General features: G+C 36.6%; 1 protein-coding gene and 1 long non-coding RNA gene across 11 annotated transcripts in view; both read right to left on the bottom strand.

Moving 5' to 3' along the window:
* Nucleotides 1–24,231, bottom strand: part of atp11c (ATPase phospholipid transporting 11C (ATP11C blood group)) — a 166,415-nt gene that overhangs the window by 102,606 nt on the left and 39,578 nt on the right. The gene's annotated exons all lie outside the window — the stretch shown is intronic.
* Nucleotides 11,544–18,664, bottom strand: LOC147833986 (uncharacterized). The gene is made up of 3 exons (XR_015507703.1): nt 18,534–18,664; nt 16,994–18,104; nt 11,544–16,791 (listed from the first exon to the last, which is right to left on the bottom strand). It is a non-coding gene; the product is annotated as an uncharacterized LOC147833986 (long non-coding RNA).

Raw genomic sequence — 24,231 nt, forward strand, 5'->3', positions numbered from 1 at the left:
AAAAACGATATTCTTTCGACATCAACCCTACATTAACAAAGCAAACTTTAAGGATCAATTTGTCTGGCACAGAACATCATTATATCTGATTTACACCGAGCTTTCAAGAAAGGAAAAAAGGAAAAATCCATCAAGCGATACAGAATCAACACATCATCAGCGTTACATTAGGACTTCAGCTGCTGCTTCAGTACATTCTGCACATTACCTGATAATAAAAGGCTTAACCACTTTAATTCATCACATTTTATAGTGATCGTAGGCACCTCGGAGTACAGCAGATACTACAATGCGTTTTAGTACTGACTCCTAAGTCTTTCATTCTCCATCATGTGCAGAATACAGGGTGGCACCGGGAGGATATTAATAGCAGCACGACACGGTGAAGTGAAGACTTGTAGTGAGAGGAGTCTGAGCAGCGGTGCGGTATTAGACACTCTGTACTGTGGCCTGGCCTATATTAACATGGCCTCACTGACAGAAAGACTAAAAAAAGGACGGAAGGAAAATAAAGTAAACTTCATCTGGGGATTCTGCATGTTGCAAGATCAAATGATGTGTGAGATGAGTTTTCGCTGATGGCTTTCTGGAAGTAATGCCGATGCTGATGGCTTTTGCTTGAGACATGGGGAATAGGGAATGGGGGAGATTATTCAATTCTATATTATTCAAGATAATGACTTCGATTTTGGAGTTAAACTAGTCAGCTCGGTTTCATAGGTATATAGTTTGCGGGAGAACAAGTTGGATAAAAAAAATAACAATAATAAATTAAATAAATACACAATTGAAATGCAATTAAAAAGCAACAAATCAGTATTATCTGATTTCGTTTTGATTGTATACAAAACAATTTTGAGTGTACTGCTTTGATTGTTTTTAGGATGTCTTTGAATCCTTAATGTAATTTCCATATTCATTTATTTATGGAATTTTTATGTAATTTTTACAACTTTTGGACTCCTATATGTTTGGTTCTTTTGTGTACCCAATGAGGAAAAACCCTATGTACCATATAGGGCTGAACAATATATCTTTTGAGCATAAACATTGCAATGTGTGTATCTGCAATAGTCTTATCGCAGGAATAGATTATTTATTAAAAATTAAAAAATATTTTTAAATATCATTTTATTATTATTATTACTATTATTATTATATAAAATAATTTATACAATGATGGCCATTTTTATTGTCATACCCTAAACTAGAGTCATTGGTCCAACCTTAGCACAACTGAAACCTCAATAACCAAGAAGTAGGTAGCACATTTCTGTTATTGTTGATATAACTAATGCAACTTTTTATTTATTTATCTATTTATTTACTTATTTAATTTACTTTCCCCATTGTTGTATTATTATCACTTTATTTAAATAAGTATATGTACAGTTGCAGTCAGAATAATAAATAAATATTTTTTTTAATAGTCTACAGAACAAACCATCGTTATATACCAACTTGCCTAATAACCCTAACCTGATGAGTTTAACTAACCTAGTTAAGCCTTTAAATGTCACTTTAAGCTGTAAAGAAGTGTCTTGAAAAATATCTATTAAAATATTATTTACCGTCATAATGATAAAGACTAAATAAATCAGTTATTAGAGATGAGTTATTAAAACTATTATGTTTAGAAATGTGTTGAAAAAATCTTCTCTCCGTTAAAAAGAAATTGAGGAAAAAATAAACAGACAGTCTAATAATTCAGGTGGGCTAATAATTCTGACTTCCACTGTATGTACATATACATTTTTTTCTCATTTATTAATTTTCTTATACATTTATTTCTTTTTATTTCATTATTATTATTATTTTTCCCCCACTCAGTCATGTTATATGTTTTACAAGAAGACTGGCTATGTGTATGTGTGGGTGGGGGTGTCGGGGTTAAATGTTTATATAAGTGTTTAAAAGAAAAAAAGCAGAAATAGGACATTTGTATCCAACAAATGCTATTCAACTTGTGTACAATAAATAAAATTTACACAAATATGGCCCTGTTATTTAACATTTGCTTGTTCAGATTCTATATCTGGATGCTGTTAAATGGCCCTTAAAAGCATAAAGCGCTGTTTATTTAACTTTTATTTTTGTTCTGTTGTGTTTATATGTGCTTGTAATTTATTAAAATTTATGCAAATGCACTGCATAAAATAATATTTAATCTGAACTGTAAATTATTTTATTGTCATTTTAAGACCATTTTATGCATTCATTTTATAATGACAGAATGGCATTATCTTTCAAAGAATACATAATATTTTATTCGTTACAATATTTCATTTAATTATATGCAGGGTAAAAAGTAACAGAGGCTGCATTTTGTTGCCTTGTACTTGTACATGTGTAATGACAATAAAGATAAATCTTATCTAATTTATGTTAGATGGATCTATTTCATTTGTCAGACATCCACAAGAAAAATTGATAAAGTAATTTATAGTAAGTACTATAGTGTTTTTTTAATATACTAAGAGGCAGTATGTTTACATGGACACCAATAATCTGAATTTAATACGATTAAGACAATACTCTGATTAAGAGTCTACCATGTAAACAGCAATTTTTTATCTTAATCTGACTAAAGCCAAAAGTCTAACTAAACAGAAATCGGAATAAGACATATGAAGTATGCATATTTTAGTCGCATTATTGAAGAGCAGCACCTTAATCAAACTATTACCATCATGTAGGACTATTCGCTGCATTTTGTGGCAAGATGTTTCATACACACACTGCTGTTTGACAATAATCTCTGCACCTATCGAGTCAGTGAAGGACCACAGACTGCTGCATCGTGAAATGATCAGGCTTTTTCCCCCCATACAGCTTGTAGCATCAAATTCCATTAAAACAACACTCTTCCAGCAGTTCAAACTCGCATCCAATATCTCGTTTGTCATGGGGGAGCAAGCATGAAATGTTCCTGAATAAAAGTGAAAGTGTCAAACTGCAGTTAAAAATCGACAAATTAAAAATGAAGCACCCGAAATTACATAAAACTTATGACAGGCCTAACATCTGTATGTAAATTTGGAAACTGCAATAGAAAAACTATACATTTTTATATATTATAACTATATAAAAAAAGAATGAGATGTAGTTTTTTTCCCACAGAAGAAAATTTAAAGCAGATTTTTAGCAGACATTGTGGTCCTTAGGGATTCATAAAATAGTACTTTAAGAATAATAAAAAAACATACAGACACAACTAAATTAATGTCACTTGCTATGTTAAGATGTGAGTTAATGTTATATGCACACTTAACAATTTCCTGTCAACTCTACAGTAACTAACTGGAAGCAGTATACCAGCAACTTACTGTAGATCATTACAACAAAAAAACTGTATTTATATTTACAGCACCATTTATATTGCTGTATATGTATATTTACAGAATTATAAGTATATTTTACAGTAAAAAAGTAATTTGCATAATGCAACTTAAAACAGTAAAATACTGCAAAACTGTCCTAAAGTAAAATATAGTTCATATTTACTGTTAAATACTTTGAAGTTTATAAAAAATTTTAGTGTAAAACTGAAATATCGCTTAAAATATTTGCGAATAATCTACCTAATGGGGCGAAGCAGTGGCGCAGTAGGTAGTGCTGTCGCCTCTCAACATAAAGGTCTCATCTCAAAAAGCCTCATCTCAAACAAAAGCCTCATCTCAGTTGCCGTTTCTGTGTGGAGTTTGCATGTTCTCCCTGCATTTGTGTGGGTTTCATCTCGGTGCTCCGGTTTCCCCCACAGTCCAAAGACATGCGGTACAGGTGAATTGGGTAGGCTAAATTGTCCGTAGTGTATGACTGTGTGTGAGTGTGTGTGTGGATGTTCCCCAGAGATGAGTTGATGCTGGGAGGGCATTCGCTGCGTAAAAACCTGCTGGATAAGTTGGCGGTTCGTTCCGCTGTGGCGACCCCGGATTGATAAAGAGACTAAGCCGACCAGAAAATGAAGGAATGAATGAATGAATGAATCTACCTAATGATTCAAAGAGACAAAATGGCCACTTCCTAATAACAGTGTAAAACATCAAAAAGAAAAATGGAATTTGCTGTGGTAGGAGAAGCCACTGTGGGGTTTTTCTTATAAACTTCCTGCATCTCAGAAGACAAAAGACTAAATGCAATAAACTCACCTATAACTGACTTTGAGGTGCAAGGCCACTTTTTGGGAGCCCAGCTGCTTAAGAAAGTACTGGGAGGCAATAAAACCAAAACTACTTTGATGACAGAGTTTGACCAAAGCATTTTAGAATGACCAAGCCAACATTTCAGATGGTGTGAAACATCAGTCTGCTGGTTTGCCATATCCCATCATGCCCCAGTTCTAAAAGAAAAGCAGATTGCTGTATAAAATGGGTGTGCGCGCCAGTTAAAATAAATAAATAAATAAATAAATTTGCTGGAATTTATTCAGTTAATGTCCTGCCATCAAAGTTTGTGCAATTAAAAAGTTTATCCTCAGTTGTGTGCAGAAGTTTAATGCATATTTTCAAAATGCATGCATATCTTCTTGTTTTTATTAAGCAATTTTTAATGCAATAGTCCATTTATGGACATAAAACCAGGTAGAGCTACTTACTCCAGGGGATACAATAAGGTCTATTGAACGCAAAACAATCAGCAGTTCTCAAGTTTAAAGATGTTAAATTGCATCTAATAATCATGCATCTAATAACCCCATGTTTTTTTTCCCACGGCAAAAGCTCATTTCTGTGTGAACAGCCCTTTGGGACAAGCAACGTTATATTAATACTGTATATTACAATCCCACACAAAGCACATTACAATCAGATATATGTTTTTTTATGTGATTTTTGTTGTTCTTATAATCACTGAATTGTCAAAGTGTCTAACTGTAGCATTAGCTAATTGTTTAGTAAAAACACAATTCCTCAATTTAAAAACAGTCCAATTTGAGACATTTATTTTCACTTTTACAAACAGAATGACAAAGGCAAGCCTGTTCTTGCTCTCAGCTGCTAGTGAAAATGCAACTGGTCTGCGCTTGCTTGGCTCAAGTCCAGTTTCGCAGCCGGAGTCTGCAGAGACATGTGAGATTACAGAGGGATATGAGAGAGGTGAAAGTTTATGGATAAGCTGATGGGAGAGAAAACAAGAGGAAGCTGATGTGCTGTTGTCTGCACAAAGAGAATGTGACTTGAGATGACAGGTTGCTGTCAGCGAGTCTGGGAACGTGTCTTTGAGACAATGGTCTTCATTGGATTCATTAATCACATTTACAGGCACTGTGAAACTAGAAGTACACACAGGTCCCACTGGTATGGAAAATATTATTAAGTAGCACTGCTATACTCTTTCAAAAACTACATTTGCTCTGAATGTATGCTTTGTTTATTTATCACCTGAAACGGGCCATGACTTAAATTCCCAAGCGCCTTATATAAGGCAATTAAAGTCAAACAAGCAAAAAAAAAAAGTGCAAAAGCACACAAATTTGGATTTGTGGTGAATGAGAGGCATGTGAGTTTTTGAACAGCACATTTCCCACACATCGCTTTAAATAAAATCACATTTTGCAGTTTAATATTTATTGACTGCTACAATCTGTTTCATAAGGCTGATTTCTCGCTAGTTTCATTCTGTTGTATCAGTCCACGCATCCCTTCTTCTCACACAGCAATTTCAACTCAAATCAATCCCACATCCATTCACTAATCTATTTTTGTAGTCATGCAATAAGCAGTAAAAATGTACAGTCAGCCAGCCATTAAAACAAAATAAACCCTGACAGTGTGCATTATCCCATACATGTATCAGCATATCCATACAGATTTGAACAAAAGACCTTTTCTGCACTGCTGCATTTGACTCTGAACATTCTTGATTTGAAAGTTAAAGATATTGTGAATGCTATTGTGCCTTTGAAGATTCATCAAATTATAAAACCTGTTTTCCAATTAGGTTTGCGGCATCACACCTCCAATGCCTTGACTTTGAAGCCAATTTGAATCTTTTTAGCAAAACTCCAGATAAGTGTTTTTAGAAAAGGTTTTAAAATTTAGATTTTGTAGACAAAGACAAAGCAAGACAACATCATCATGACATCAATTGAACTGTTTCAAAATATAAAGAAAAAAAAAAGATTAAATAGTAGTATGCTGGAAAGTACCCCATTTGAGTTTATAAAGGTCATGAGAAAATCAAATATAAACTCCAACACATTCCAGTATGAGATTAGAATAAACAATGAAGTGAATATCTTGACAAATTTATGTGCCAACAAAAATATCATATATGAACCATTGCTGTAACAAAAGCAGAACGTGTCTAAACAGCATCTTGAATATACACATACTGAAATTGACTCTAGATAGACTACCTGGCAAAAGTCTTGTCTCCTATCCAAGTTTTAGGAACAGCAAATAATAACTTGACTTCTAGTTGATCATTTGGCATCAAAAGTGGCTTAAAGCGGCCTCTAGATTATGCTTTTTTACCAAAATAAAATATGATCATGTCTTAATTTTGAATTATTTAATTAGGACAGTACGGTCGGTCTTTGCTTAGAGAAAAGTCTTGTCACTTAACAGAACGGATGTACAGTATAGAATATAAAGTCATGGTGCAGTGGAAAAAGAATTAATATTGTGTATGACTCCCATGAGCTTGAAGGACTGCATCCATACATCCCTGCAATAACTCATCTGGAGTCATCTGAACTAGCAAAGAAAGTTTTCTAGCAGGACTCCCCGAGTTCATCAAGATTCTTTGAATTCATCTTCAATGCCTTCTCCATCTTACCTCAGACATGCTCAATAATGTTTAAGTCTGGTGACTGGGCTGGCCAATCCTGGAGCACTGGAGCAACTATGATGTGGAGGCTGAAGTATGAGAAGGAGTGCTATCCTGCTAAAGAATTTGCCCTCTCCTGTGGTTTGTAATGTAATGGGCAGCACAAATGTCTTGATACATCAGGCAGTTGATGTTGTCATCCACTCTGCAGATCTCTCGCACACCCCCATACTGAATGTAACCCCAAACCATGATTGTTCCTTCACCAAACTTGACTGATATCTGTAAGAATCTTAAGTCCATGCAGGTTCAATAGGTCTTCTGCAGTATTTGTGATGATTGGGATGCTGTTCAACTGACGATTCATCAGAAAAATCAACCTTCTGCCACTTTTCCAAGTGATCAACTAGAAGTCAAGTTATTTTTTGTTGGTCTTACAACTGGAATCAACGACAAGACTTTTTTCAGTATATATAGACACACACACACACATACAATGCATATTAAGCAGTCTGTCATCACTAATGCCATCGTCTATTTCAAATGACTAAAATTTAATTCAACTTCATGGATTTTGCCAACAACACAAAAAGCATAACTACAACAAGAAACAGAAGCCATAGCAAACTCTTTCAGCAAATAGTCTCAGGAAAAACATAACATCTCAAATCCTCACCTCTAAAAGAAAACAATTCAGGATACACTAATGTATGCCAGTAATTAAATGACTACTTAAAAGTAGAAATGGATGAGAGATTCCACTCAAGCATCGAAAACAGCTCTTCAGCTACCACGGTGGAGGGGCATTAGCACCACTGCGTTAATTTAGGTACCATCATGTCTCCTCCTTTGCATGGTGCGTCTTTGGATAAACTAATCAGTTTGACTGCACTGTGGCTTTCATCCCAGAAAGAAAAAGAGGGGGAGGGGTGAAGGAAGAACTGGAAAGAGGGAAGCGTTCTAGCTACCATTCAACGTCAGATATTCGCATCTAAACGCTGATGTGCGAAAACACGAATCTGCATCTCAGCTCTTGTGGCTCTGACGAAATTATCTTTTGCTAAACATTGAGCATTGTGGACTGTAATTATCGCTCAATTAATTGTGTTTTAAAGGGGGACAGAGAAAACATTAGCTCTGTCAGAAAAGCATAAGAACAAAAGGAAACTAAATGTGCATTACGGCGCATCCAGTTTGCTGAGGTGGCAGGCGGTTTGAGCTGCAGGGCCATGGCTCTGCTCGCAGGCACCGGTGAGCTGAGCAAAGATTCATTTCTTTCCCTGCAGCGGACTGATGGGAAAGTCCAGCGTGGGCTCATCCAGTTCTCTTCAGAGCCAGTTACTTAACTAGAAACTCTGTATATGCGGGTGTGCATCAAGGCCGGGTAATGGGTGCTTTTGCTGGCATGTGGAAAATCTCTCTCTTTTTTTTCCGCCTGTAAAAGCAGAAGTACCAAGAAGCACTAACTCACACTTTCTGTTTCCTTTTCACACACTCACACTTTTCATTATTCTCTTCACACTGCAGTGCAAGTGCTCTTGGGGTCTCGCCGGTAGCCAGGGCGCAACACAGGGAATCTCAGGATGAGGCTTTATAAATATATAAATGACAGGAATGCATTTCAAGCCTGCGAGCCTGGCGACGACATACAGCTGGGAAGGGAGGAACGCTGTGAGGAGAATTTTAAAAACGAGCCACGTGAATTATTTAAAATGACAAACTGAGAATTCAGCCTTGCTTTTAGAGATAGACCCGGACGCTCCTTGATCTCCGACAGCCCTCGCTGTGGCAATCAGCCTCTGAAAGCCTGTCTATTATAGATGGGAGGTAACAGAAGAATACAACAGGTAGATCTGCATCTGCACTTCTTTCTGCACCATTTTCCCCTCGCACATTCGGTCTCTGATGGGATGTGCGCTTCAGCCTTGTGCGGCTGGCTGCGTTTTCATTATGGTGAGCCCAAGTGCAGTGTGAGAGAGAGAGAGCAAGGGGGAAAGAAGAAGAAGAAGTAGTAGTCAGCATAAGCATTTCTGTCTGCCAGCCGGTTCGGGAGGGACAAGACAAATGGCAGCAAAACGGAGCAGGACTCTAATCAATACGCGGCTCTCCTGATGAAACAAGGCCAATAAATCACTAGCCCAGGCAGGCCAATATGGGCCCCTCACCCTCCGCCACTTACCCCGGAAAGCCCATCACACCATCAACATGGTTATCATCAGTGTAACTAGCCCTGCAACAGGTGGTCAGCGATGATTAGAGGCTGTTTGTGATGGTCAGATCTGAGATGGAGCTTAAGATTCCAGCTGAGATGCATTGCTAGGCGGTCAAGAGGCTCTAAAGCAAACAGAGCCAGGTCTTGTGCCTGTAATATCATGGGCTTTCTGAGATCGGGAAGGCACATGGTGGCTGTTCTAGCACAAAATAACAGAGACGAGGGTAGGGCTCATCTGTTTTGAAAAGACTGAAACGTATTGTCAAAGCATGAGCCGTGTTGTGAAAGCATAAATACACAAATTATTGTTCATAATTGTTCAACCGCTTCCATTCAAAATAGGCAGAGAGGATGGAATTAACATGGTTTGATGCACAAGCTTCACAGGATACAAAAAAACCCACCAGGGTATATACAAAACTTAAGTTGAATTTAATACATTTTACTACCTTTTTTAATACCTTCAAAAAAATGTATTACCAGCACGACTTAGAGCTGCAACTGTAGTGGTGTAAATGAAATATCTTTTCAAATTGAATAACATATTGCAGATAACATATACATTTAAGTAAAGCAATGGGATTAATCAAGATGTAACAATAAACATTTGTCCATAGTTTTTAATTAATGTTATATACAGTTGAAGTCAGAATTATTAGCCTCTTAGATTTTTTTTTCTTTTTTAAATATTTCCCAAATTATGTTTAACAGAGCAAGGAATTTTTCACAGTATGTCTGATAATATTTTTTCTTTTTCTGAAGAAAGCCTTTAAGCTATATATTTTTCGACTGTCTACTGAACAAACCATTGTTATGCAACAGCTTGCCTAATTACTTTAACCTGCCTAGTTAACCTAATTAACCTAGTTAAGCCTTTAAATGTCACTTTACGCTGTATAGAAGTGTCTTTAATAATATCTAGTAAAATATTATTTAATGTCATCCTGGCAAAGATAAAATCAGCTATCAGTTAGAAATCGGTTATTAAAACTATTATGTTTAGAAATGTGTTGAAAAAAATCTTCTCTCCGTTAAACAGAAATTAGGGAAAAAATAAAGAGGAGGGTGAATAATTCAGGTGGGCTTATATTTCTGACTGCAATGTATGTCATCAATATCAATAGCCACTTTTCTAAGAACAGTTCGCCACGGTTACTGTTGTTTCTATACTAAGCCTGGAACGGCACGGCATGATTACAAACCGTTCTTGGCCAGAATACTTTAAGCCCTGCAATCGTGTTAAACTGTGCCGATAGATGTGTTGACCTCACATGATATCACTCAGGTCCTACTCTCAACATATAAATAAATCCTCGTAAATGTTAGAATAAAGGCCTGCACTTAACACAAATTGAAAATCGAATAAAATTGGGATCAAAAATGTAACTACAAAATAAAAGCGCTGGTTCACTTAAAAAATATATATTATTTAGTGTTATAATGATAATAATAATAAATAAACAAGTACAGAAAAAATAAATTATAATTACAACAAACCATATACATACATATATACAGTACCTTCACTCAACCCACATCTAAGGTTAAGTGATTAAATAATGCAATAAATTGTTGCCATTTTCCAAAAAACTGTTCTCCCTTACCTCTGATATTGTATTTCATTTTAACTAAAAATGTGATCAACTGTAAATCATTCAAATTCAAGTCAACATCTTTCAGCATCATCTTTGAGAGTAACAACAAAAAAAACATATACAGGCAAAACCAAATGAATACCTGCACCTCCTGACGATACAGAGGTCTCCAGAAGCAAAACAATCAAAAGCAGAACATTATTTATCATATTTTTATAGTGTACACACAGCCTTGGCAGACAGGCCTGACTACATTCTTCAAAAGTCAAAAGCTTGAGCTTCCTGTCACAAAATGACAAGTGTGGACACAAACTCATACACCAATTTACTTGATTGTTGCTGATCCTGTGCACTGCTATCTACTGTATATACAAAAAGTAAGAAACATTTGCATGTGTAATCTGAATGAGGAAGAATAACTTTTCACAGATAACCAACATTTAATATACTTTAATATATTAATATTAAAGTATATTTTAATATACATTATATATTTTAATATACATTATAACGCCACAGGAATATTACACTCCAAAGTGTCGTTAATGCTAATAACAATAATTTGTTGAGTACAAATGACAATCAAATAATAATTGTGTAAATAATTTTCAGTTTCTTGAACTGACTGGTCATTTAGCTTTATAAAACCTAAATCTATCGACAGAAGACATGGGTATTCATTTTACTCTGTCAGTATATGGTCTTTCTTTGTCCTTTCTCCAATGCTTGCATCTGCAGCAAAAAAAGCTGCATAGAGTATATTCTGTTTGGGTCTCATATTGACAGTTCACAGCATTCACACTGCACGGAAACAGTGCTTCACAGCAGCAGCTGTTTCAGCCCTCGGTGTAATTCTGCAGCATATAATATGTTGCAATATATGCCTCTATGAAGCAATGTAAAATACAGTAGTGAACGAAGTACTACTAACAACAACTTTACCAGTCCTGTTTTTTTTTCCTTTTTACAACATGTTCCCCATCTTGTGTAACAACAACAATTATAACAAACATTGAATATTATTAAATTCATATTGAATTATAACTTTTATTGAAGCAAATGATGTTAACATATACTAATATTAATATAGTAATATTATTTTGCTGCTTGTAATACTAAAAATAAGCTGAAAAAATGACAATTCTTGAGACTTTGAGAAAATGTAATAGCTTTCTGTTCAATCCACTTATACACGTCACGGTAACTTAATCAATTTGTACTAGGACAGTATGAATGACTTGTGTGAAACCCTACTATTTTTTTTAATAGTGTACTTTTACACTATCAGGTTGAAAAATTCTCTTTGCACAACCATTCCACTTCGATCTGGGCCGGTTAGTTTCCACAACGGTTTCAGTTTCCACTGTGTCACATAGTTTTTTTATTTTTTGTAAACAGATATGAAAGTATGTTGTGGGACTGCTATACAAGAGATATTGTTCCGAAAAAAAAATTTCCGATAGCAAAATTTAGCAGTGTTTTTTAAAAAGCATGAAGGAAAAACATGAACACTGTTATAAATGTATTAAAACATGTGCTTGTTTGATGTAAAAACTTCCAATAAAAAAAAAAACTAATTTGTGCATCTCTTTCCTTGTGTAGCCATTTTGCTGTTGTAAATTGTGTATTCTGCTAAATTTTCGTACCCCTCGATTTCGAGTGTGGTCCAGAAAAAATCTGTTTCAAGGGGAATCTAGCCCTTTTCCCTTCGCTCCCAGCTAAAGACTGGTTTGACCCATGGTGCCTGCCTTGCGAGTAGTCATGCATTTATACTTCTGCATGCCATTTGTGTTGCTCAATAACACTTCTGAAGTGCTAGCTGGCAGTAGATTAAGTTCCTCTGTGTCGAGTTTATTCACGGGTGTTTGTTTTTTTTCTAAACGCTACCTTAACGTACAAGTAGCTAAAACTCGCTCATTCAGAAACAGGAACCGGCGGACGTGCAACAACTTTAATCATGAGGTAAATACAAAACAACAGTTTCCAACTGGAGCTCCTTCATGGGACTCCACACTTGTAAACACTCACTCCATCAGGCTCTTGGTTCTCAACACCACCCATACTTGTCACAGCTACCAAGCCGAATAATCACAGAGCTTGCGGCATGAGTCGTTGCGACGTGTAGTTACATTTTTTGAGAGCTGCACATCAGCTTTGGCATCAGCCACGGCAAGGGGCAATTGGGATTGGACCTTGATAATGCAAATCTAATGTAAATGGCGCTATGAATGAGGAGATTTGGGGATTTCATTTTTAAAACAAAAAAAACAAAACAAAATGAAATTAAATTAAATTAACCTAAGAACACAACAAAACTAAACATAAACAGCACACTTCCGCTTAGCCAGCTATTGAGAAACTAGCAGCCAGGCAACGGAATGGCAACGTCATGTTCACACTCACCCACGTGCCCTTACAATTTAGCAAGGCTGCCTAGCTGTGGTTAGATTTCTGGCCCGGAAACAGTTTGTAATCCTGCTGCACCATTCCAGGCTCATGTGGAAACACAACTGAAACAGTCCTTGACAGTTCTTAGGAAAATACAGCACAACAGTAGAAAAGCCGCTATTTTTAAATATTTCTGGGCAAATTTTTTCCTGTAAGCTTTCAGCCGTAATTTCTCTATTATTACATGACTCCTCAGAAATCAATCCAAAATGCTGATTTGCTGCTCAAACATTTCCTATTATTAATATCATTATAAACAGTGCTTTAATGCTGCTAAATGCATATATTTAACATCACCACATACCAGATTTTCCACCTTTTTGATGTTCACAACACATAATGAGTTTACAGTAACACCTTGTCAGTACACAATTTGACATCACACACACAGCCACAACGCCTATGGAGTGAGTGAGCACTGCCTACATACACAAGAGCCTTGAGTGAGTCGTCAGACAGAGGCTGCTTCCAACAAACCCTCACACCAGGCTCCCTAAAGGCTGACGGCTTCTGTTTATGATGCACTCCTGCACCACCAGGACACCCAAAAACATCCTTTGTAGGCACAGCCAGACGGCCCGACTGATTAGCAGCTAGGACACAGTGCAGTGAAGGCAGCGGAGTGGAGCAGAGCTGAGCGGCCCTTGCGTGACTGTACGCCTGACTACTTGGACAAAGCACGGACAAAACAGCCAAGCACAAGGGCTGGTGAAAGGCTTTGGTGGGTTCAAAACTTCTGAAAACAATGTGACAGAAACAATTTGCCTCAGTAGCTCCTTATAGCGGTGTTAAATGTAAGGTATTTTGCATTGCGTGGCTTGTACTGTAAGGAAAAAGGACTGAGGCGGATTGTGGGTGTGTTGCAAATGCAAGACTACGGTATCTCAGATTTATGTAGGCACCAACAATAAGTCAACGGCGCTGTTTGCATCTGGTATTAAGCTGGATCATTAATAGATGGGGGAAATTCTTCCCATTCACACCTGCTTTTGTCCACCAATTTCTTCATTTCCTTGATAGGAGGATCCATGGGCAGGTGTACACAAGCACTTTCTTATCATTTGATCCAACACTGAAAACTAATCTTGTGCAATTTGTACTTGAAACTTGAAGCTTGAATGAAAAACGATTAGGAGAGCACCAGCTTTCACTTCAAATCTTACAGCTGCATAAGAGATGGTGTTAGAACCAGGAATGGAAAACAACATTGTTTGCTTTAGAGTTTGTCTTTTACCTTCAAGCCAAATGTACAATTTCAAGGGGCAAAGTTTAAATGCTGACTGAAAAGTGAACTTTTATCCCATTAAAACATTAGGTTTTGGAAGAGAGTAGGTATTTCTTTGTGGCTGCTTGAAAGCAATTGAGCACAATGTGTTTTCAACTACCTCTGGAAGGGGTAGAAATTGAACAATTTCAAGATGTTAACATAACTTGCACCTACGACTGTAATGTCTACTTGTGATCAGATCAACAGAAACATATTTGACAAAGACTGCATCAGTGCCATGTAAAATAAAAGGTGATTTAGGCCCAATCCTAATTTTACCCCTTAGCCCTTCTCCTTACCCCTCGCGTTCACGTGAATGGCCACCCGTGTAAATATGATTTATCAATGCAATCTCATGGCACAGACAAAGCAACTTTCGTTTTTCTAAGAGAGCGTCCTCAGTGATAAAAGACACGCACACACACAGGTTAGCCTACACTCTTGTCAGCCTATTCATTATTGATTTTGTTAACATTAAACGCATAATAATCAAGTGCAAAAAGAACAGCTGAACTTCGGAAAAAGTGTTCACGGATGTTGCCGCGATGGTTGCTTTGTTTCTCTGCAATTGGCTTATTAATGGCGCGGCACTGCTAAATCACTCTTTTTTTAATAAAAAAAGAGAATTTATTATTAAACATTGTGAGATGATGGTCACGTGATTTTTAAAATGAGAGTATGCGTTGTGTATTTATGGCTATTGATCTTATCTACCCGCCACCACCCACTTGAAATTGAACATCAAGTATAGGTGTTGAAAGTGCTTGTATAAATTAGTTGTGTTTCCTCCAACTGCTGCCACCTTTGTCAGGCAAAGTTTGCAGATTGCCTCATTAACTTCTTCAGGTTCTCTTTTTGCATTTGGTTTGAACCCAAAATATAGCCAAACCTTCATCATCATTGTCAACACCGTCTGTCGTGGCAAGCCTAATGGCAATTCGTAATTTTTTGATTGAGTGGCTAATTCGTATGAGTTCGTATGATCTAATTCGTACAATTTTAAACTTATTTAGAGAGGAGCATGTGCTCATGATTGACCCAGCTGGTCCACATTAGCTAATCCTCCAATCAAAAGGATCCCAAGTCACTATATATATATCCTCATTTCCTTTCTACAACTATATCTTTGTCCCCCGGGTTCCCCGGTTTCTTCCCACCATCCAAATGTGCTCTATATAATAAATAAAATAAGCCTAAACCTTTTCTATAATATCTTACTCTCAGTAAGTTCGCCTTAGCCTCAGCAGTGGGGGAGTTTGAGATGGACCTGAGCTCAATCTCCCCTTGCCCTGCAAAAGGGGGGAGCCCTGGGCTCGAGGATCCCTTGAGCTCAGGGCTCTCTCCTGGGACAGCATGCCAAACAAGCTATGTATAAATCATGAGCTAAGTGTGAACTCTTGAAAGTATGATTTGCTCATCAACCAATGACAGTTGGGGTTAGGGGTGGGGTTGGGTGCCTCGCCCACTTTTTTTTTTAAATTGTACATTTTTGTGCGACTGAACTACTACAAATTTGCATGAATTAGCCACTAAACTGACAAAACGTTAAATATTTGCGTTTCCTCGTGAGATCAGGCTGGATTTTGCTGTTGATATTATTAATTTAAAAATACTTCAATAAATCAATTAATTAATAAATGAATTAAATGTTCACTGAAATATTATGGATTGATTGGCGCCACTGTCACTGCCCCTCGATCATTTTGGATTGTCTTGTTTTATGTTTTCGCTTTTCTCCAAAATTTACGCCTTTATTTACTGATTGCTACACTTTTTTTTGCATGCTGTTAAACAACGGTAATTTTACTATAATTCTCTATGTGAGCATATGCACATATGGTGTACAATAAAAGTACGTGAAAAATTAACTGAACTGAAATTTTTTTTTTAACTAGATATTAATTTTTATTTAATTTGCACGTTTAATTGCTGAATTATTTTAAGGGTTAAATGTTTTAAGAGGAATTAATAAAAATAATTGATTTATTTCGTTTACCAGAAACAAAAATATAACATTACACTAAATTCATTATTATTTTCTTTGTGTCACCCCAAGATATGGCCTCAACTGGCCACCCCTAAGAAAAAGGTCTGGGAGCGCCAATGGGTAGGGGTGTCTCAATTCTCTTTAGCTTCAAGGCATAAGGCTAAGGAAAAGGGCCAAATAGCCCATGAAACTGAGATTTTTCAGGACCACACATGAAACCAAGGGGTGCAACAATTTCCCAGAATATACCATCTTCAACAGTAATATGGCTGCACACAGAATTAAGGAGATCCACAAATTAGTATTTTTTGTCATTACAAATTTTTACAACAAACAAGCTTATGTTTTATTGCATTCATAACTGCACTGGTGTTTTACCATCATGCTTTAAAAAAACACAAGTAAAAAAAACCTGCTAAATCTATAATCCATAATAGTAACTCATGTGTAGCAGTCCTACAATATAATTTCACATCTGTTTACATTCATTCTCAGAAAGGTACATGAGCTGTCACTGGGGCAGTACCTTTTCAAAAGGTACATATTTGTACCTGAAAGGTCCATAATGGTACCTCAAAGGTACTTTTTAGAACTAATGTGCACCTTTAAGGAACCACTTTGAACTCATTGGGTACAAATGTGTATTTTTTTTAAAAGGTACTGCCCCAGTGACAGCTCCTGTACCTTTATTTCTGAGACTAGATGAATATGGCCACTGTGTAAATGCACAGTACAGTTACGTGCTTATTTCCACTTGTATCGTTATAATAACATGATTTCATTACCTTCAGTTATTTCCTGAAGATAAATACCAAAAATAATGTAGTAAGAGATCGCGATGACATATGATGACATGTACATGTTGAATTGGTATCCCATTTTTAGGGGTAAATTTTGAAGCTCTTCCCCTTCACATTTGATGTGACCATTTTCAGTAACTCTGATGAGGTTCAGTTTGTGATATATATTGGTGCATGGCACCCGTGTTTGCCTTCTCTTTCACTCGTCAGTGCTGTTTAAAATGCCGAGGATGAACTGCTTTACGATGTTTGTTCTCCTCCATCGTGTTTTAACACACAGTGCTCTGTGTAGAATTCAGATGGGTGAGATAAGTTTTGTGCTTAGCCTCAGCTTGAGCAGATGATCTAGTCGAGAGTACACAGTTCTGTGCATGCCTTTTTTTTCACAATTTCCTTTAAATTAAAGCTTGTACCTTGCGATTCATTCAGTTTCTTGATGGGTTTATAACACTCTAACAAAGACTTTTTTTTTTAAATCCTCATTGGAAAATGAAAGGCAAACACCTTTGTAAAAACCACTGTAGCAGTCCTGCTAAAACTGTAAGCCAGCACAAACACAGTGTAAGGGGTGGAAGGCTTCAGATAGTAAATATAATTTTATTGATCAGAAATCTGATGAGACACTGAAGTGAAGAATGATGTCATAAAAATCACTGGCCCGTACTAGGAAGAAAGAGACTAGCCTATATCTGAATTTGAATGCTTATATCTTGTAAACGCATATTTTGTTGTTGTTTTGGAGCACACTAAGATTAAGATTGAACATATAATCTCTCTAAGAGCCAATATTTGAGGAATGAAAAATATAGAAAAGACAAACATCTCAAAAAGATGACGGTGAATAGTAGAGAAAAAAAGAACTCAAACACATCAAATATTTGCAGTGTTCTTTGGTCAAGCCACGGTTAATAACATCCACACAGCTTCATCTTCAGATCTCCTCAGGGGTTTGCTTCAAAGAAGCAAAGTCTTTGGTAAAAGAGCGTCATTTCCACCAAAGCAAGTTCTCTGACTTCACCTTTAACTGCTGAAGAAGAAAAACCTTGTATAAACGCTCAGAGAGAAGTGCAACAAACAAATTCTGTCAGGTACAATCTGACATACACTCAATGCGTCAACAACTTTGAAGTCGAACTAAAAACAAAAAGGCTATGATTGCTTAAAAACATCTGTAAATGATAGTACTGAACAATACATTTTCATTTAATCGGATTTTTTTCTCCAATAATATCTTGCATTGGTAACAACAAACTTTGATGAGCTTTAAAAAGCGTCAATAATATTATTCTTCTTCAATAATATCTTGCATTGGTAACAACAAACTTTGATGAGCTATATATATATATATATATATATATATATATATATATATATATATATAAATAATTGTGTGTGTGTATATATATATATATATATATATATATATACAATTTTTTTTTTGTGTGTGTGTTTTCACCTGTATTAGACAGGACAGTAGAGAGTATCGACAGGAAAGCATGGGAAGCAGGGAGAGGGGAAGGATTAGCACAGGACGGCGAGGCGGAACCGAACTCGGGTTCATGTGTCGACGCACTAACCACTGCACCACTGGCGCCGACCATACATACATTTCAGATAAAACATATAAAGAAACATTAAATTAGGACATGTTTATACATTCACCGGCCACTTTATTAGGTACACCTGCCCAACTGCTTGTTAAAGCGAATTTCTAACCAGCCAATCACATGGCAGCAACATTCTGATGGTAGGGTCAGAATTTGGCGTCAACAACATGAAAGCATGGATCCATCCTGCCTTGAATCAACAGTTCAGGCTGGTGGTAGTGGGGTGTAATGGGGTGGGGGATATTTTCTTGGCACACTTTAGGCCCATTAGAACCAAAATCTCTGAGGAATAGTTCCAGTACCTTGTTGAATCTATGCCAAGAAGGAGTAATGCAGTTCTGAAGGCAAAAGAAGGTTTAAGCAGGTACTAGTAAGGTGTGCCTAATAAAGTGCATATAAGTGTGTATAAATAGAGCAAAATACTTGTGATTATAATTTGGCCATTATTGTGCTGCTCTAATAAAATACACCAGTACTCCCTGTGCAAATGAACCAACTCTTGGACTTTTCTGAACAAATTCAAAAGGCACCTGCTGAAACAAGCAGGCTCCGGAAAGCTTTCAGCATAGGACTTCCCTTACATGCGCACACTGAATGATATCAAATTTCCTCCAGACCGCCAGCCAAGACACAACATGATAGAACATCAAAGGCACCAAGATTCTGCATATTCCTGTCAGACTCTGAGAATCGCGACCAATGGAGTTTTCCAGCAACCGGTCTCAATGCTATTCTCCTATCATGACATTCCCTAAGAATGCAGAGTTAGCAGCATATCAAGACAGACGATTCCTGTCTGTTCAACTCAAAAAGACCTTGACTTTCCAGGCAACAGAAGACATTCTGTACAGATAACATAGACAAAAAAAAGTGGAGGTGGCAATAACGATACTGTCTGCATCAGTAACATCAGGCATGGCAGCCATGCAAACGTTATTTATGAGCCACACAAAAATATACAGAGGCAAACTCCATAGCAAGGCAAGAGAATATGCTGACTGGAGTAATATTACAACACCTATGGGAATATCAGCACATGCCATCATTATATTGGTCTATTATTGCTGGTATCTAAAGTACTTGCACTACCAGCAGCACAATTTAGCCTAATGGCACCAACAGGTTATTGGAGATTTACACCATAAAAAAGAGACAAGGCAGTAAAGCAGTGCAGCATAAAAGGAGGGATATAGAGCCAGTGCCATTTGAGCTATGTCACAGACTAGCAAGAATGCACAAATGTTTCAGTCAATCACTAAATAAAATATTTTAAAGGGTTAACTTTTCTGCGATTTTAACAAATGTATGTGCTTTGAACAACAATTAAGATGTTAGCATCTTTTAGCTATAATTGTAGGGCTACTTTTGAGCTTTTAAAATCTATATGGCACAGTGTTCCTTGTGGTGATGTAGCATAGCACCGGGAGTACTTCAATGATACGTCAGTGTCTGATTATTATTCATGAGACCAAGTTTTCTACCCTATGAATTATTTCTGAATTATTTAGCCAAGCTGTAAGACCGTGCAGTAGTTCAGCGTTCATGATGGGTTGAGGCACTGTTTATGTTGTCCGTAGACCTCTAAGAGTCTGTTTTGAATTTTTTGGGATTTTTAGAACTGCAGAGTGGATTATTGAGCATTGTTGATCGACCATTGTGTTCACACACTCAACAGATATGGCTGTTTTTGGGTCTAATAATCATCAGTTTGAAAGCTGAGTCTATCAGCTGATCCGTCAGTGGATTCACACTGCAAATAAACACTGAGCGACATGACTTTCAAATGTTCCAGTGTGCGAGGACTTTTCTGTCCCTACAAAGTAGGTAAGATTCAGATTTTTCGATAAAGTCAGTATGAGCCACTGACAGATGATCATTGCTTCTTTTTTCACTGAGATTTACATGCCCGTGTAAGATGCATTTTTCATTAAAAAAAAAAACAAAAAAAAACACGAGGTATATTTGAACTGGAAGAGGGGGGTTTCATGACCCTTTTTTTTAAAAAAAAAATAAACCTGGACCAAAGTCATGAAACAAGAAGAAACATAGGATTCAAAATAGGTGTGTAATGGATCATGGTTGATCTGTGATCTGTACGAATCACAACCCATGGCCCGCGGATTAATATATATATATTTTTTAAACTTGAAGGTTAATCCAACATTTATAACCATTGCTGAGAGATCGCCTCCCGCGTCATTCAAATTACATGTATGAAAGCATTTTTGGCTTCCCTGTAAAATATAATGATGACGGAAAAAGTTGTGGTGGGACCTAAAGGCTTTCTTAGGTTGTTAATTAAAAGGTGTTTTCTGTCACTCTTTGTTTAGCCTGCATTAATGCATTAAGTGTAAAGCTGCACAATTAAGCATTAAAAGCATCTCAATTCAAATCTACACAACATGAATGATAAATAATGATGATTTGCATAGGTTTATTAATCCTTCTAAGCGTTGCATTCATATCTGCATTTGAGAGAGATTCGGTTTTTACACTTTTATAGTTGGTTACAAAATATTAAATAACACAGAAGTTTTGGGAGAACAGTCTACAGTTCAGATATAAACACTGATGTTTGTGGTAAATATTAAAATCACAGTTTAATAGAACTAGACGCTGGTGAATGTTTGATGTTGTAGGAATTACATTGTGTAACCAATGGTTGGCGACAAACAATCATCAAACTTGTATTACTGAATAGGTTTTCAAAAATGATCCACCTATTGACCTTATTCTAAAATGCGGAAGTGTGCCTGTTTTCGCGATTGTCTTAGAACTTCCGATTCAGTCGTCTATGGGAGAAATGACTAGGAATAATAAACAGCAGAAAACGATCAAACTACTTGCTCTACAAACAAATGTTTGCATGACTATACAGACCAAGTAGCATAATATAATAAGAAAATATCAAATTGCAACATCAAGCAGCGTAACGAGCTGCTTTACGGTCAAAAAATGAATGGAAGTGAATGAGACTGGAAGTCTCAAGCCAAAAAGATTCAAATGGCAGCGCCCGCTCGTCAGCGAAGAATAAGGTGAATAATGAAACAGGAAGTTTTATTTGTGAATTGTTGAATCATTAATTTAAAATAAATATATGTTGTACAAGATGTTAGATTTCTATATTTAGCACTATCAGCAACAGTAGCAAAGACCATTTATTGTATTGAATATTTTCCTTTTTTTTCAGCTGGTTCTATCTTGATTTTTAATTTAATTTTTTATTTTTACAACAGTTTCTAATTATATTGGTTAAAACCAATGTTTTTTGCAGTAATATTTTTGTATAAATGAAAAGCAAATGACGTTTGTCAATTCCCTTTTTTTGCTGATCCAAAAAATGGTCCTATCCGTGACTCAAAAACCATAGTATGATCCGAACCATGAGATTTGTGATCCGTTACACCACTAATTCAAAAGTAACCTGGATTTCTCAGCATGCCTCAGTACCAAATATTAGTAAGGGTGTTAAAATTACAGGTTCTAAGCTTTGTTCATTAAAACCAAAAATTTTACGTTTTTGCAATAAATTGAAGGCAAATTACATTTATTGCTTGGAAAACATAAAAAGAAAAGCCTGAAAATTGAAACTGACTTCTCACAGAACATGTTTCTTGATTTCTAAATGCGAAATAGTACAAACTGTCTTTTTAGTATGCCAAGTCTACCTGCAGGAAGCTGCCAAAGGAATATCAGGAAAGCACAGTGGTTAAACCTGTAAGTCTAGCACATTTACATTCAAAAACAATGGAAAAACAAAATAGCAGAATGCAAAACCTCTTCTGTGTGAACTGCCCCTAAAAACATGCAACCTCAGAGAACTTTTGCTGGATCAAGTGGTTGGTAGCAGCGTTTTTAGTTGCAATCATTGTTTATTTCTACAGCTCAGGCTGCCTTCATTGAATGTAAATTGCAAATAATTTCAGGTACATAAACCTTATGACGGAAATTGAAAGGCTTATGTAAATACAATTAGACTAAGCAAGCAAGCGAGGATGCGGTTCATACAGTCACTGACATAGAAATACCAAAAGGAATGGATAAAATATTAGCCCTAACAGAGAAGTTACATTTCATACAATCAAAACTTTACAATACATCAGATCTGATCTAACATAAGCACATATAATAAAGTACGCACCCACATCAGATTTGGTGCAATCATTTAATCACCATTGTGCTGTCGCAAAAAGAGGCATGCTTTTCTTTCTTCCATGGAATCTTTTCTATGCAATTTCATTGCTTCATACAAGGAAAGTGAAGGGTGACTGATGGTATCTTCTTTTATCTTGAGGCCATGACAAACCAAACCAACTTCAAAGATCTAACTGCACCATAATTTGACTGCGTTAAGGGCTTGCATGGACTGCATCTTGGCCAAAAAGCTTCACCTGAAAACACTAGAGAAAGAAGTACAGCTTATTGCAAAATAGCAGGTGTGTTCTGCATGCAAAAATTCAACTGTAAGTCCCCCTATGACAACTCAACATGCTGAATCGGGCAAACTGCCTCCGACATGAGCCCAACCAGAGCCAACATGAAAACCAGAGTAATATGTGCCTGCTCTGACCCACCTCAACCACAAAAATTAAAGTTTAGAAGTGCAATTGCTGTATAATTTCACTTACAGATTGCTTCACAAATTCACACTGATGGTTGTCGGGCAGTTAGTCAATATAGTCAGTTGCAATCGAGATTTTCCTCTAATGTCCAAGGCTGCTCCTTTCACAGAAAATTGTACATTTCAGTAACATAGACCTAACGACTAAAATTAAAGTGGTAAAGCATGACCAAAAATTAAACTTATGCAAATATAACAACCCAAACAATGATGTGGTTTGGTCACCCTGACCCTAAATTAACGAATGAGACAAGTAACTCGCAATCAAACATAATAAAACCAACACTTTAACAATGGAGAGTGCACCCAAATGAAAATGGTGCAGTCATTTGCTCACTGGCATGTTCCGACAGACGTGTATGAAATTCTTTCTTCCGTGCATTTCTTTTTATTCATGCAATGAATGTGAAGAATAACTGATGCTATCTCCATTTATGTTAGTCTGGAATCGCATGAGGGTGAGTAAATATTTTGTTTTATTTCTAGGTGAAGCATTAGTTCAAGCACACGAGGAGCGTGGTGAATTCATTTGCAATGGTGAATTACAACAATAATTGAAGCAAAAGCAGGGAGAAATTTGATTACAAGTATTCCCACAACCACAGACCAAAACGGCTGAGACTAAAAAAAGGCTTCATCTTAAAGCCAGCATTCAACTTCAAGAGCTCTGCCCTGATGCTCTGCAATTATGTGGTAAAAGCAGAATTACTGCATCACGTGCCCAAATAAAGTTTCCAACTAAAAGGTTGCGACAGCAATGAAGGGCATTAGGAAATTAATTATTGGATTCAAGTACAACACGTAAAGGGCTTAGCTTGCAAGAGCGAGCAGTATTATTTGATTAACACTATCAGGAATGCAGCTTAACTTAAAAAAAATTGGCAGGACACATCAGAAGTAGCTGCCTGAAACCATTATCTTCACAA

Source organism: Danio rerio, chromosome 14 (genome assembly GCF_052040795.2).
Source record: "Danio rerio strain M-AB ecotype USA chromosome 14, GRCz13ab, whole genome shotgun sequence".
In the NCBI taxonomy this organism is placed as follows: Eukaryota; Metazoa; Chordata; class Actinopteri; order Cypriniformes; family Danionidae; genus Danio; species Danio rerio.